This window comes from Vicugna pacos, chromosome 17 (genome assembly GCF_048564905.1).
Source record: "Vicugna pacos chromosome 17, VicPac4, whole genome shotgun sequence".
Taxonomy (NCBI): domain Eukaryota; kingdom Metazoa; phylum Chordata; class Mammalia; order Artiodactyla; family Camelidae; genus Vicugna; species Vicugna pacos.
In genome coordinates this window covers 13,276,659-13,290,185 of record NC_133003.1, presented here as the reverse complement: position 1 = coordinate 13,290,185, position 13,527 = coordinate 13,276,659, and the positions used below count along the sequence as shown (strand labels likewise).

Sequence of the window (13,527 nt, the reverse complement as noted above, 5' to 3'; positions counted from 1 at the left end):
AACAAAAAGACAACCTACTGAGTGGGAGAAAATACTTGCAAGTGATATGACAAATAAGGGGTTAATATCCAACATATAAAAATAGTTCATACAACTTATCCCCCCACCAAAAAAAAATTCAATTAAAAAATGGGTAGAAGAGCTGAATAGAAATTTTTCCAAAGAAGACATACAGAGGGCCAATAGGCACAAGAAAAATGCTCAACATCCTTAATCACCAGAGAAATACAAATTAAAGCCACCATGAAACATCACCTCACACCTGTCAGAATGGCTATCGACAAAAAGAATACAAATAACAAATGTAGGCAAGGATATGGAGAAAAGGGAACCCTCAAACACTGTTGGTGGGAATGTAAATTGGTGCAGCCATTGTGGAAAACAGAAAAGCGGTTTCTCAAAAAATTAAAATTAAAACTACCATATGACCTAGCAATTCCACTCCTGGGTATATACTGGGAAAAAAATGAAAACACTAATTTGAAAAGACACAGGCACTCCAATGTTCATAGCAGCATTATTTACAATTGCCAAGATATGGAAGCAAACTAAGTGTCCATCAGCAGATGAATGGATAAAGAAGATGCAGTGTATGTATGTATATACATACACATATGTATATACAGTAGAATATTACTCAGCCATAAAAAAGAATGAAATTTTGTCATTTGCAACAATGTGGATCAACTGGGACAGTATTACAGTAAGTGAAATAAATCAGACAAAGACAAATACTGTATGATATCATGTGCATGTGGAATCTAAAAAATACAACAAACTAGTGAATATAACAAAAAAGAAATAGATTCGGGTGGTGGGTATAGCTTGGTGGTAGTGTGAATGCTTAGCATACATGAGGTCCTGGGTTCAATCCCTGGTACCTCCATTAAAAAAAATAAAACATTAATTTTTTGTAATTAAAATTTTTTTAATTTTTAATGTTTTAAAAGGGGTGGAGGAGTAAGAGGCAAAACTACTGTGTATAATATAAATAAGCTACAAAAATATATTGTACAACACAGGGAAATATAGCCAATATTTTATAATAACTATAAATGGAATACAACTTTCAAAAATGTGAATCACTGTGTTATACACTTGAAACATATAAAATTGTGCATCAACTATACCTCAGTAGAAAAGGTTTTTATGTAAAGAAAATTAAAATGTTGAACAACCAGGCAAGAGGAAAGACCAAATTATCTTCGTTCTCTGTATAGAAGATGGCATTACAAAGCTGGTGTCATATGAAGAGGTGACCAAAGAGAAGACAGACGTAAAACATAGGAAAGTTCCTAATGAGCACTTAATAATAATTTATACCCTTTTCTTTTTAGCAGGACACAGAGCCTGAATGAGACATTTCTGCCAGCAGTTCCGCATTCTGTCACCACCCTTCTTGGACATTCAGGCACTTTTTCTAAGTCTTGCTCACTGGGCTGTGTTCCTTTCTCCCTTAGAGGCTGCTCTCTGGGCCACCACGGTACCCCTGAAATCTAAGCATCACTGGAGTGACACGTTCATCAGATGTGTTTCTACAGTTGGTGCATGTCTGAAGCCTAGGCATGGATAGGGATCAAAGGTGTTCCCTAGGAACAAACCCAGGGGATTCTGAATTCCCAGTGAGGACCAGTGGGGAAGGGCTGCTGCCTAATCAGTATGCTAAAAGCACTGCATCCCAGCTCATGCCCACTTAACACCACAGTAGTGGTCACTATTGGTACAACTCCATCTGGATCCCTTTACCTGATGGTGAATTTGGAGCTGCTGTGGATGCTGTGTATAATTTCTACCTGTGAGCTCCTCCTGGGCCCCACCCTGGGGTATTGCCCTTGACTGATTAGAGCCACCTCCTTAGAATCACCTCCCTGGAACTTCCCTGTAGGTTGTGGCACCATTCCTCACAGTGGCAGCATGACTGACCAGGACTGGATTGCTAACGCATCAGGGTAGGGCAATTCTGTGTTATGATTAACACTCCAAGATGCTGTCCAGTAAAATTTTCCGTGATGAATGGCTGTCCAATATGGTAGCCATTTAGCCACACGAGGCTACTGAGCACATGACATGAAACCAAAGAACCGAATTAAAAACTGTAGTTCCTTTTACTTACTTTAAATTTAAATTTAAATAGCTACATATGGTTAATGGCCACTACATTAGACAACGCAGATCCAGAACCTCCCAGGACCAGTCAAGGGTCAACTTTGCCTTAAACATCCTTATTCTTCTCTTTCCCTTTTCCTTCCTATTTTACTCCCTCCTTTACTGGTTTCTCCTAAATGCCCAACCTCAATAAATCATGTGTGCACCCAAACTCCTATCTCAGGCTTTGCTTCTGGGGAACCCACCTGAGATTATGTTACAATCATTTAATCATAAGTTACAGAAAGCTTAAATTCTGTATCAACAGTGCATATACAAATTCAGTACTGGTTACAATATTTTTAGCAGAAAGTATAAAATAATTCCAAACTCATCTCACTTAAACAACAAGGAAATGGGTTATTTTTAACATGGAAGTCTAAGGATGGGACAGCTCCAGGGTTGGATAATTCAGTAGCTCAAAGGCATCACCAGGGAACAAGTTTCTCCCATCTTGCTGCTCTGTCACCCTGGTGGGCAGCCTTCCTTTCTGGGCTAGCCTCCCTTTCTGGGCTAGCCTCCCTCTCATCATCACAAGGTGGCTGCCCCAGTGCTATCCTTTACATCCAGAAACAGTCATGTCCAGCACCCTTATTTTCTGCCAGCTCCAATCCTAATTCTTATGTAATTTTGTGGGGTTTGCCTTTATAAGTCTCCCCCATTTAGTAGTCTGGTGGAACACAATTCAAGTACTTCTGGAATCTATGTCTCCCAGGCTATAATCCTAAATTTGGCTCAAATAAAACTCTTTTCTATTCCTATTATACATTGCTTTTGATTATTTCCATTGACAGCATGTATGCCTCTTTGGCCAGCTTCTCCTGAAGCCCATGGCTGAGCAGAGAAGGGTAGATACCTAAACACAATATAGCATCTGTGTGGTGGGGATGGGGGCTGGATACAATGGATGTTACAGAGACAAACACAGTATCAATGATGGTTCTCCTACATCCCAGTTCTATGAACCACTTACATGAAGAGCATTTGCAGAACTTGCTATATGCAGATTCTAAGGTCAAAGGCATTGTCTGATACAGGACAGGAGCTTAAGAGATATTTGTTGGAAGGGAGGGTGGGAGGGACAGAGGGATAAAGTCCTATTGAGTTAGATTCACCCTTGAATGATTCACGGGTGTTGGAGAACCACTAACGAAGGCAGAAAGCTAAAGGTTCACCTCTAGTCCCTGTGTTACCGACCTCACAGCAGAAGGGAGGCAGTGTGTTGCCACAGGTATGCCTCTGCTCTGATGCTCTCAGTGATGTTAGGACAACAGGAGTGCCTGCCAGCTGTGCCTAGCATTCATTATTAACATGGCTTCCAGTTCCTCTTGCTGAACCCACGATTCCAGTTACAATACTGCATGAAAAATGAATGAGGGTGGTAATGGCTTCCACTTTCTGGACTAACATATTGAAAAACATCCAAGAAGACATAAGTAAGAAGTTTGTGGAAAGCATCATCTGGGGGCATCACTGAATAAAAGACCTCAGGGGGTGATTTTGGTGTCTGGAAAGCAACTGCCACTAACAGTAAAGGCTGGCTGTTTATCTTCTGAATAACTCTCAGTAGAGTCTTATATAATGCTCAGGCTCTAGTTAACTGACATCAGTCAGCAGGCAAAAGAAAGCCTGGGTGGTAACAGACATTATTATGTCAGAGGAGGGCCTTGTTTCTGGAGAAACTAAACAGCTCCATTTTATTGATTGTGAATAATTCGACTCTTTTTGCCAAGTGCCTCCTTAACTTCTTCATTGGATGTACACAAAATCATTTAAAACTTAGTATATCCAAAATAAAATTCTTGAGTATGCATTCACTGCTGATGTTCCTTAGATTTTTAAAATTGAAGTACAGTTGATGTACAATATTTTATGTTATAGGTATACAAGATAGAGAGTCACAATTTTTAAAGGTTATACCCCATTTATAGTTATTATAAAATACTGGATATATTCCATTGTACATATATCATTGTAGCTTATTTTATACCTAATAATTTGTACCTCTTAATCCTGCACTTCTATATTGCCCCCTCCCCACTTCTCTCTTCCCACTGGTAACTACTAGTTACCAGTTGGTTACCACTAGTTTCTTTATCTGTGAGTCTACTTCTTTTTTGCTATATTCACTAGTTTGTTATATTTTGTAGAGTCCATATATAAGTGAGATCATACAGTATTTGTCTTTCTCTGTCAGACTTATTTCACTTAGCACAATACCCTCCAAATCCATCCATGCTGCTGCAAATGGCAAAATATCCTTCTTTTTCATGGCTGAGTGGTATTCCATTGTGTTTTTCCTGTCTTTGTTTTTCTCCCTTCCGTGTCTTGCTGTCTCTACTCCTTCACTTCTGCTCCCCAGTCACCTCCCTAACAGACAGCTTGCTCCTGGGTCCTTGCTTCAGGCTCTGTTTTTAAGGAAACCCAAAACAAGGCAGTATGACATGAAAGGAAGAGTTCTTAAAACATTATTTGACCACTATTTCAAAGAAATTAGGAATATCATGCATATAGCACAACTGATGTATACTTGGAAGGGCAGCCATGATTAAAGACTCACAAGACACTGGTAACAAGGAGTGAGCTGGTAGCATCTTATCTTCCAGCTTTTAACTCAGTTGGTTCAGCTATGGTGCTATTCAGTAGGTATCTTCAGTGTCAGGCCCTGTAGCTGAGTGCCATTGTCATTATAATTATTATTTGTAATCATGCGGTAGGCTTGACTTTGGGCTTTTACCTGGATCTGCTGGATTTTGTACATTGGGTTATTCAGACAAAGGGAGTCCTCTGGTTTCAGCCATGTATGTCCACTTTGTAGATTAAGTAGTCTTCATCAACTCTGGTCAATTTTGGGTTTGCAGTTCAATTTAGGATCGTGTTAAACTTCTGTTTTGCATCTGACTGGGTTTTACGTTCGTTGGATGTAAATATTTTTGAATTCTGGGATTTTAAACATTTACTGTAATTTGTAATATGATTGCTATGAAATATCTGAATAAAGATGACAAGAAAAACAACGAAAAAAAGGAGGTAAAATTTTTTTTTTTTGCCTCTGGGGAAAGAGACTTGAGCCAAGGGAAGGGATGAGAAGGGAACTTACTCTTCACTGTGACCTTTTCTAACTGGAATGCTTTCATCACATTAAAAACAATCAACTGTTTTAAATGTAGACAGATACAGTGCTCCAAAGTCAAGCGCCCAGAGTAAAGCCTCTCAGTACAGAAGCTGCCTTACGCCTGACTTTGGGGCAGTGCGTCCCTCGTCCCTGCTTGATATTGTAACCACAATTTAAGGTGCTTTGTAAAGAGAGCCCAACTGTGTAAAACCTACTGAATTTGGAGACTAGACTAACAAACAGGAGAGGATGTGTCACATGGAAAGCTGTGTGGCTCTAACTAGCTGGGAAAAGCATATTTCATGGTCCAAGGTAATTCACGTGATAGGTTTCTACTGTGGTTTCCGCTGTGCAGTCTCATTATCCTCAAGGTTTTTAGGTCTTTGGTCCGGAAGTGACAGAGAGGGTGGGCAGATGGAATGACCATGGAATAATTAGATAATTCTCCACAGAGTATATGCTGTGAGTCAGTGTTTCTCAAAGGGTGGGTGGGACACACATCCCTCTGGGGTGGCCTCTGGCCTTCTGTGACCCTTTTCATCCATCCCTTTGGGGGAAAGGGTTTCCCAGTTCTAGATGAGGCTGGCAGAGAGAAATCTGGTTGCAGGACTGCTGACAGTGACGCCTCTCTCTGCTGATGGAGGCCTGGGGAGAGAAGGCTGTGTCCAACACTGTCGGGCCAGAGGTGAGGGGTGACCTCTGCTACCCTGGTGGATGGATGGAAGGAGGGTGGAAGCATCACGGTGCCTACCTCCTCTGGGCCTGATACTGAAAGTGATGCTGCAGTTGGATACGTGAGAAACATCATCCTAGAGAATGGATGAGGACAATTATCAAGGAGAACCCTCTACAAATTATAAAGTCCTAGGTAATCACACACTACTCTGAAATGCCTTTAGGTAAGTTGAATATTAGTTGAATACATTCCCTAAATTATTCTGAGACATCTTCTCACCTCCTGTCAAGCTACCACAAGGCTCAGAGTTACTGTGCTGGTATCCTCGAGTTTGCAGTGTTGGTCACCCAGAATTGTCCCCTCAACTACCTGGGTTCCAGGCTGTCTGATTATCTCAGATTCAGTTTTCTGTTAGACCTTGGCTGACTCTCTTGGGCCCTGGGCTCAGGCCTGCTCCTACCTGTTTTTAACTAAAGTTAAAGGGGATGATGAGTGGGTGGAAGCAACAGAACAGAAACCATCAGGTGGGGACAATGAGTCACTTCAAAGAGCCAGAAACTAAGAGATGACCAGCCATCCTGTGTCCAGAACAGACAAGTTCATTTGTGTCAGTTTTTTAGATTCCACATGTAAGTGATATCATATGTTTGTCTTTCTCTGTCTGAATTACTCCACTTAGTATGATAATCTCTAGGTTCATCCATGTTGCTGCAAATGGCATTATTTCATTATTTTTTATGGTGGAGTAATATTCCACCACACACACACATACACATACATATACAAATACACACACCACACTTATATGTGGAATCTAAAAAAAGAACAAATGAACTTATTTACAAAAAAGAAACAGGCTCACAGACATTGAAAACAAACTTATGGTTAGCAGGGGAGAAAAGGGGAGAGGCATAAATAAGGAATTTGGGATTTGCAGATGCTACTATATAAAATAGATAAGCAACAAGGACCTACTGTATATCACAGGGAACTATATTCAATATCCTATAATAACCTATAATGATAAAGAATATGAAAAAGAATATATATATATGAATCATTATGCTGTACACCAGAAACCAACACAACATTGTAAATCAACTATACTTCAAAAACAGACAAGAAAGTTGAAAGTCACTAAAGACACTCAAGTCTGCAGGTAACAGCAGAGAGTGCTGGGTTAGAACTACAAAGTCACAATTCAGAAAGAACTCCATTCACTAGCATATGAGCTCAGAACAGCAACATGACACTTTAAAGGAATAAAAGTGCTTTTGTTTTTGGTATCACCACGCCAAGAGCACTGATGGAAGATGCTTGGGTTGGGACAAGTTTTACGTGAAAAATGTCTTGGGGTTTATGTTATCACAGCCTCAGCGTGAGCTTGGACTGCTGATCCTGGACTGAGGAGAATGGGATTTAAGGGTCCCCTTGAATTCTGCGTGTCAGACCACGTCTCGGGTACGTGGGCCCTGGTCTGGGCATCATGATCGAGATGGATATCTTAGCAGAAGGTATACTGATCCCCTCTCCCCACACACTGGGACTGTTGGCCACTAACTTCCTCACCCAAACAGGAACGTGAATCCGAGCTCCCCATGACCCCAGAGCCAATGGCCGGGTGACATGCAGTACAAAAGGCTGAACAGCATGTCTCAGGGTGGGATGACCCCGTGGTGCCACTCCCGCTCCAGAGCTGCCCTGGGCATCGTCTCCAGCTGAGACCACACCCCTGCCCTGTTCTGTCCCTTGTCCCATCCTGCTTTAAGCCACTACAGGTGTGCCCTGAGGATGTTGCCCCAGTAAATCTCTCCTACTAGAATCCCTGTCTCCGACTCTGCTGCTAGGTAACCTGACCTGAAAGAGAACTACAGGATGATGAGGGGCCAGGAAATCATATCATACGAGGAGAGACGAAGAAGCTGAACTACTTAGTCTAGGGGGGAGAAAGTGTGGAAATATAAGCAGCTTCCTTCAAATATTTTTTAAAATAGTTATTAAATAATTAGAATTTTGATCAGTGTGAGAAAGAACATTCTAATAATCAAAGCTTTACAACATAGGTATAGACTGTTTTGCAAACTGGCTGTCTGGGTGGGAAGTATTCATCCAAAATCCAAAGGACCATTGGATGGGATGGAGGAATAGGAACTCTGGACGTTGTCTGGTGGGTGAGTCAAGGGACTGAAGTTAACACTATTGTTGTTATTATTCCAAGTGGCCACAAGATGGCAGCATCAGAGAATTCACCCTAAAGGTGATTGACTAGAAAATTCGGGTTGTTTCCACAGACTTGATTCAGATCTTCAAATATTATGGAAGGTGTTGTGTGTACCATCACAAGCCTTTATAGATTTATGATACACAAACTTGCAAAGTCAAAACATTTTCCCCAAATCATATATTTTACTATTGGAAAAAAAGGAATCTCAGAGGCAGAAAGAGGTAAAACCTGATCATTAAGGTTCCACTGAATCAGGGTAAACACACCTCTTACATTCTGATATTCATGCTATTTCTATCTCATTACACAGGTTTCTAGGTCCAGCCATCATGTACCTTCCAAAGGAGGGATCTGTGTTTGAAATAGACTCAACCCCAGGTCCACATGTTAGGCCTCAGCCTCTGCTGGCTCATGGTCCTCACAGAAAAAATTCTCCACGTTGCTGGGGGAGCAACATCAAAGTCCACAGGAAGATGTACTGTCACTGAGGGCCTAATCACTCTGTTGGGAAACCCAAATACACCTGTGATTTCATGAAACAGATTTATAACAGAGTTCTGCCTGCGACCCTGAAGTCAGTTAACTCCAGTAGGCCTCACAACCCTGCCTTGCTCCTTGCCTGGTCGCTGTGCTGTGGTAGCCAGCCCCCAAGATGGCCCCAGATGAACCTTTCCTCCTGGTATCTGGGCCCTTGCATTGCCCCCACTCATACTGAATCACGGCTGGTCTGGGTGACTAGGAAGATACTATAGCAGTGATGGTGTATGTCTTCTGAGGCTAGGTCATAAAAGACATCACATTTTTCTGCCATGCTCTTCTTGGATCACCCACTCTGGAGGAAACCAGCTGCCATATTGTTGGGACATTCAAGCAGCTGTATGGAGAGTTCCTTGTGGGAAAGGACTGAGGTCTCCTGCCATCTTCCAGCACTGACCTGCCAATCACACGAGCAAGCCATCTCGAAAACAGGTCCTCCAGCTTCAGATGTCAAGCCTTCAGGTGACCACAGCCCTGGCCAACATCTTAACTGTAACCTCACGAGAAATCGCCAGTCTGAACTAGCCAGTTACACTGCTCCTAAATTCCAGACCCAGAGCACTATGAGATCATGTTTATTGTTGTCTTAAACTAGTAAGTTTTGGAGAAATTTGTCATGAAATAGTAAATAAAATAACATCCAAAATGCCAGCCTCATTGGCAATATACACATTCTTTTCAAATATTTTCCTCTCTTCACTCTGGCCTCTCTCACGGCTCTGATTAAGCAGCAATAATCTGCTAACTTGGAGATGCAATAGACATTTTCCAGCCCTTACATTATGGAATCACTCTGCTTTATTTGACGGTGGGGATCTTGAGAATTCCTACTCCGTGGATTCCATCGCCTGGCTTCCATGACGCAATACTGACCTGCTTCTCCTAATTTTCTCCTTCAGGTCTTCCTGCCTCTTTCTTCAAAGAGGGTTCTTTTTCCACATGCCATGCACATGTTGGTGTTGCCTCAGAATCTATCCTTGTTTTCTTCTTTGGACCCTGAGCCGACCTCATGGGTCGTCTTGCTGATCCCCTGGCTCCTACGACCACCACTCCACAGATGGTCACCAAATCCATTTCTCCAGCCTACATCCCACTCCCACATTCGCCTGCCTGCAGGCAGCAGTGTGCTGGAGCCGCCTCACTGCAACTCATTAGAGCCAATTGTACCCATCACATCCCAACTCTGTATTTACCAATGTCACATTGGTAGCTTGAAATCCGCCACCGTGAGGCTATTTATTTACATGATGGCACTCCACAAATGCTACCAGTCAGGGCTTTGTCAAGAGCCAGCTGATAAACACTCATCAGCCCATCACTGTTCAACCAGATGTCTCTGCCTTCTGTATTCCATAAACACAACTCACCATGACCCAAACTGTGCTTTTTTTTTCACTCATTCATTCAAAAATATTTATTACAGTCTCTTTCAGGTGGAGGAGACACACTCTCTGCCTTCAGTAAACTAGCACTCTGTTGGAATAGACAGAAGGTCAACAGGCAACCTCACTGGTGTGGTGGATGCTACAGCACAGGAAAGCACAGGGGCTCGGGGAGCTCAGAGCAGGGAGGACTTCAAAGAGAATGTCTCTTCTCAGCTAAGACCTGAAGCACTGATGGGAAATTTCCAGAAGGAAGTAGGAAGAAAAGTGCTCCAGGCAAAGGAAGGAGAGGGTGAAGACCAGTGTGAAGAGTCCCCCACGTTCGGGGAGCAGCAGTGTTTCAGAAGGGATGGGCCTGGTGAGAGGTAGGCAGAGGTCAGTCCATGAAAGGCTTTATAAGCCCTGACAATTGCCTTGGACTTTTCCTGAAGGCAGTGGGAATTCATCTACAGTTTTATTTAAAGCCTAATGGTATGACTTGATTTGCTCTTTGGAACATTCACTGCTGCAGTCTTGGAAGAGGGCTGAGTAGGACCCATTTTCTCCTTTGAAAGTCTTTCTTGTCTTGTCTTCCAGGAAAACTGACTCTCTGGTTTCTCTCCTTCCTCTCTGCGCACTCTTCCGCTGGTTTCTTGTCTTTTCCCTGACCTATTCATGTTGGTGGACCCAGATTTTTCTGCCCAAGCTCCCTACAATCTATTCTTAATACAGCAGCCATAGTTATTCTTTTAAAACATGAATCAGATCACATCACTCCTCTGCGTGGGACCTTCCAATGATTTACTATTTCACTCAGAGTCAAAGTCAAAGTTCTTCAGTGGCCGGTGAGGCCCTGTGGGATCAGCTTCACTTATCTCTCTGACCCCTGGCTCACTCTGCTACAGCCCCTGTCCTCCTTGCTTTTCCTTGCATATGTTTGGAATGCTTCTGCCTCAGGGCCTTTGCACTAGCTCTTCTGTCTGCCTGGAATCCTTTTGCCCAGATATCCCATGGTTCAGTCTTTGATCTTCTTCAAGCCTTTGCTCAAATGTCATCTTCTTAGAGGGAAACCTTCCCTGACCACTCTATTTAAAATTGCAACACTTCCTCCCATCCTGACACCTTTTTTCTTTCTTTATAGTAGCCCTTATTACCTCTTAATAATACTATATAATCTGCTTATTTGCTATATTTATTGTTTACTGTCTCTCTCTCCCACTAGAATATAAATTCCACAGAAATGGGGATTTTTGTGCCTTGTTCACTGATACAGTCTAAACACCTCTTAGGATGATTTTAGACACATCCTGAGGTTTGTCCTAAGGCCTCCCCTCTACCTGGAGGGGACTGTTCCCCAGACCCTGAGTGCCAAAGGTCCCTCAGAGACTATCTAACCTGGAGATAATAAGGCTGTCTAGGAATAACCCTGGATTTGAAGCAGACAAGTTGGATGTGGGGCTGACTGTCCACTTGCCCACTCTGTGATCTGGGACAAGTCACTTCACCTCACTAAGATTCAGTTTCTTCACATGTAAAATGAGGTTAATAATGCTTGTCCCTCTTGCCATGCAGGAGTGTAGTGGGAAGAGTGGCTTTATAGCTTAAATTCTTATGCCTCAGTGACCCAGGGAAATGGTCAACTCATTAGCAAGTGGTGACCCAAGGTCTATGTCCATGTTTGCAAATTCACCTTTGGGATAAAATAAAAGTTTCTAGGGAAGGACACACTGTGTTTAAAACTCAGAGATCCTGAGAGCAGCTGGATGAGGTGGAGAAGGAGTGAGGTTAGGGTGTTCCAGACAGAGTGGGAGATATTCATGAGGGTGGAGGAGGGCTGTGCATGCCATGGTCAGGGGCTACTAATATGGGATGACCAGGATTTGAGAGAGTGAATTACTTCCCAAAAGTCCTAATAGACCCTCTGGGGACTCCAGAACTTCTAACTCCCAGGCCAGCACTTTCTCCATCACTCCATCTTCTTGAAGAGTGATAAATGGGATTATTTTAATAATGCAGTTACATTTGTAGGTCCAGTACCCTGGGCTCACAGTGTATGTCATGGACCATCACACTCCTGTTCAAGTAGCATGGGCTGTTCTGTATCTGGTTTCCAAGAATCTTACCAAAACAGGAAGTAATCCCAGGTTATTATCCCGACTCTGCCAGTCACCAGGATCCCTGTCCATCTCATAGCTCTGTCTCTGACCACCATTTTCCCTTTTAACATAACAGTACAAGTTTATGCCTGTTGGATCTTTCCTTTTATGATATCTTATTGGCTTTGTTTCAGATTTACTAATATGTAATTTTAGGCTGGGCCCCAGGGTTATTTCTGAGATATGATTGTGTGTTTTGTGTGTGGGTGGGTGTTCAGGCATGGACTGTGGCTTTGAACCTGAAGTTTAACTGGTAATAATAATAATTGACAATTAACAATTTGGATGAATATAATAACATTTTCTGGATAGAAATAATAGCACTAGCCATCCTTTATTGAGTGCTTGGTTTTTGCCAGCCAAGCACTCAATAAAGGATGACTAGTGTTATTTTTTTCTAATTTAAATTAAATTGAGATAAGAGTATTTAAGGGTAAAAAAAAAAAAGAATCACACAGTTAGTGATGGAACCAGGCCGACTGACTGAAGAGTCCATTCTATGCTTTACAGAAGATCACTGCATTCCCATACTCTGCCCTCCTCCATTGCTCTGGTTTCTCTTCAGTAATGGTTCCCAGCGCTTTGCTGCCTCAGCTCACCTGGTGGATGAGACTTCCTACAGAACCTGCTTTCTTGGCGCATCCCCAAGTTCTGACGCATCCTGCCCTGTGCTCTGCTGACTCCCTCTAACTCATCTGCTGTTTACTGACGACGACCCAGCAGTGTGTCCATCAACACCACCGGAACCTGTTCTCTAGGAGAAAGGACTCTCCCACTCGAAGGCTTCCGATTTCTCACCTTCCTCCCTTAAAGTATCCCTTTGAGCTAGGCTGAGCAGAGTTCTTGAGAGGCTTTACTGAGAACGTGCTCTTCACCCGGAATAACTATGCCTGTCGGCTGACATCCCACATTCTCCAGGAGCAGGCAGGGAGTGTTCTCTGGTTGCCAGCAATAGAAAATGACCGTTACAACACCTTACTAGAATGGTATGGGAAAGCTCACAGACTTTACAGAATCTGATATGATCGGCCCAGAAAGAGGAGGAATTCCCATACCTGAGAAGCCCAGGTAGCAGGAGTTAATGGATGGTTCCTTCAAGGAGTCTCCGTTTGGATAGGTTTTCTATCCTTGTGTTCCTGTGCTCAAGATTCAAATTCCTGGAAGAAAGTGTGAATGGCCTGGTTTGGGTCACCAGGTCACACATACCCCTTGGCCACAGCAAGTTAATTGAAAATCCCTCTGTGATTCTATGCAATGGGCTGGGGCAGTTTCCCAAGGAATAAACAAGGTGCTGTAGCCAGAAGGAGGGGAAG

At 42.8% G+C, this 13,527-nt stretch overlaps 1 long non-coding RNA gene across 2 annotated transcripts in view; it reads right to left on the bottom strand.

Annotated features, from left to right (window-relative positions):
• LOC140686710 (uncharacterized) overlaps positions 1 to 13,527 on the bottom strand; it is a 28,546-nt gene that overhangs the window by 13,901 nt on the left and 1,118 nt on the right. For both annotated transcript variants that reach the window (XR_012060526.1, XR_012060525.1), the window contains exon 2: positions 13,270 to 13,371. This is a non-coding gene — a long non-coding RNA (uncharacterized lncRNA). The remainder of the gene's footprint in view (positions 1 to 13,269; positions 13,372 to 13,527) is intronic.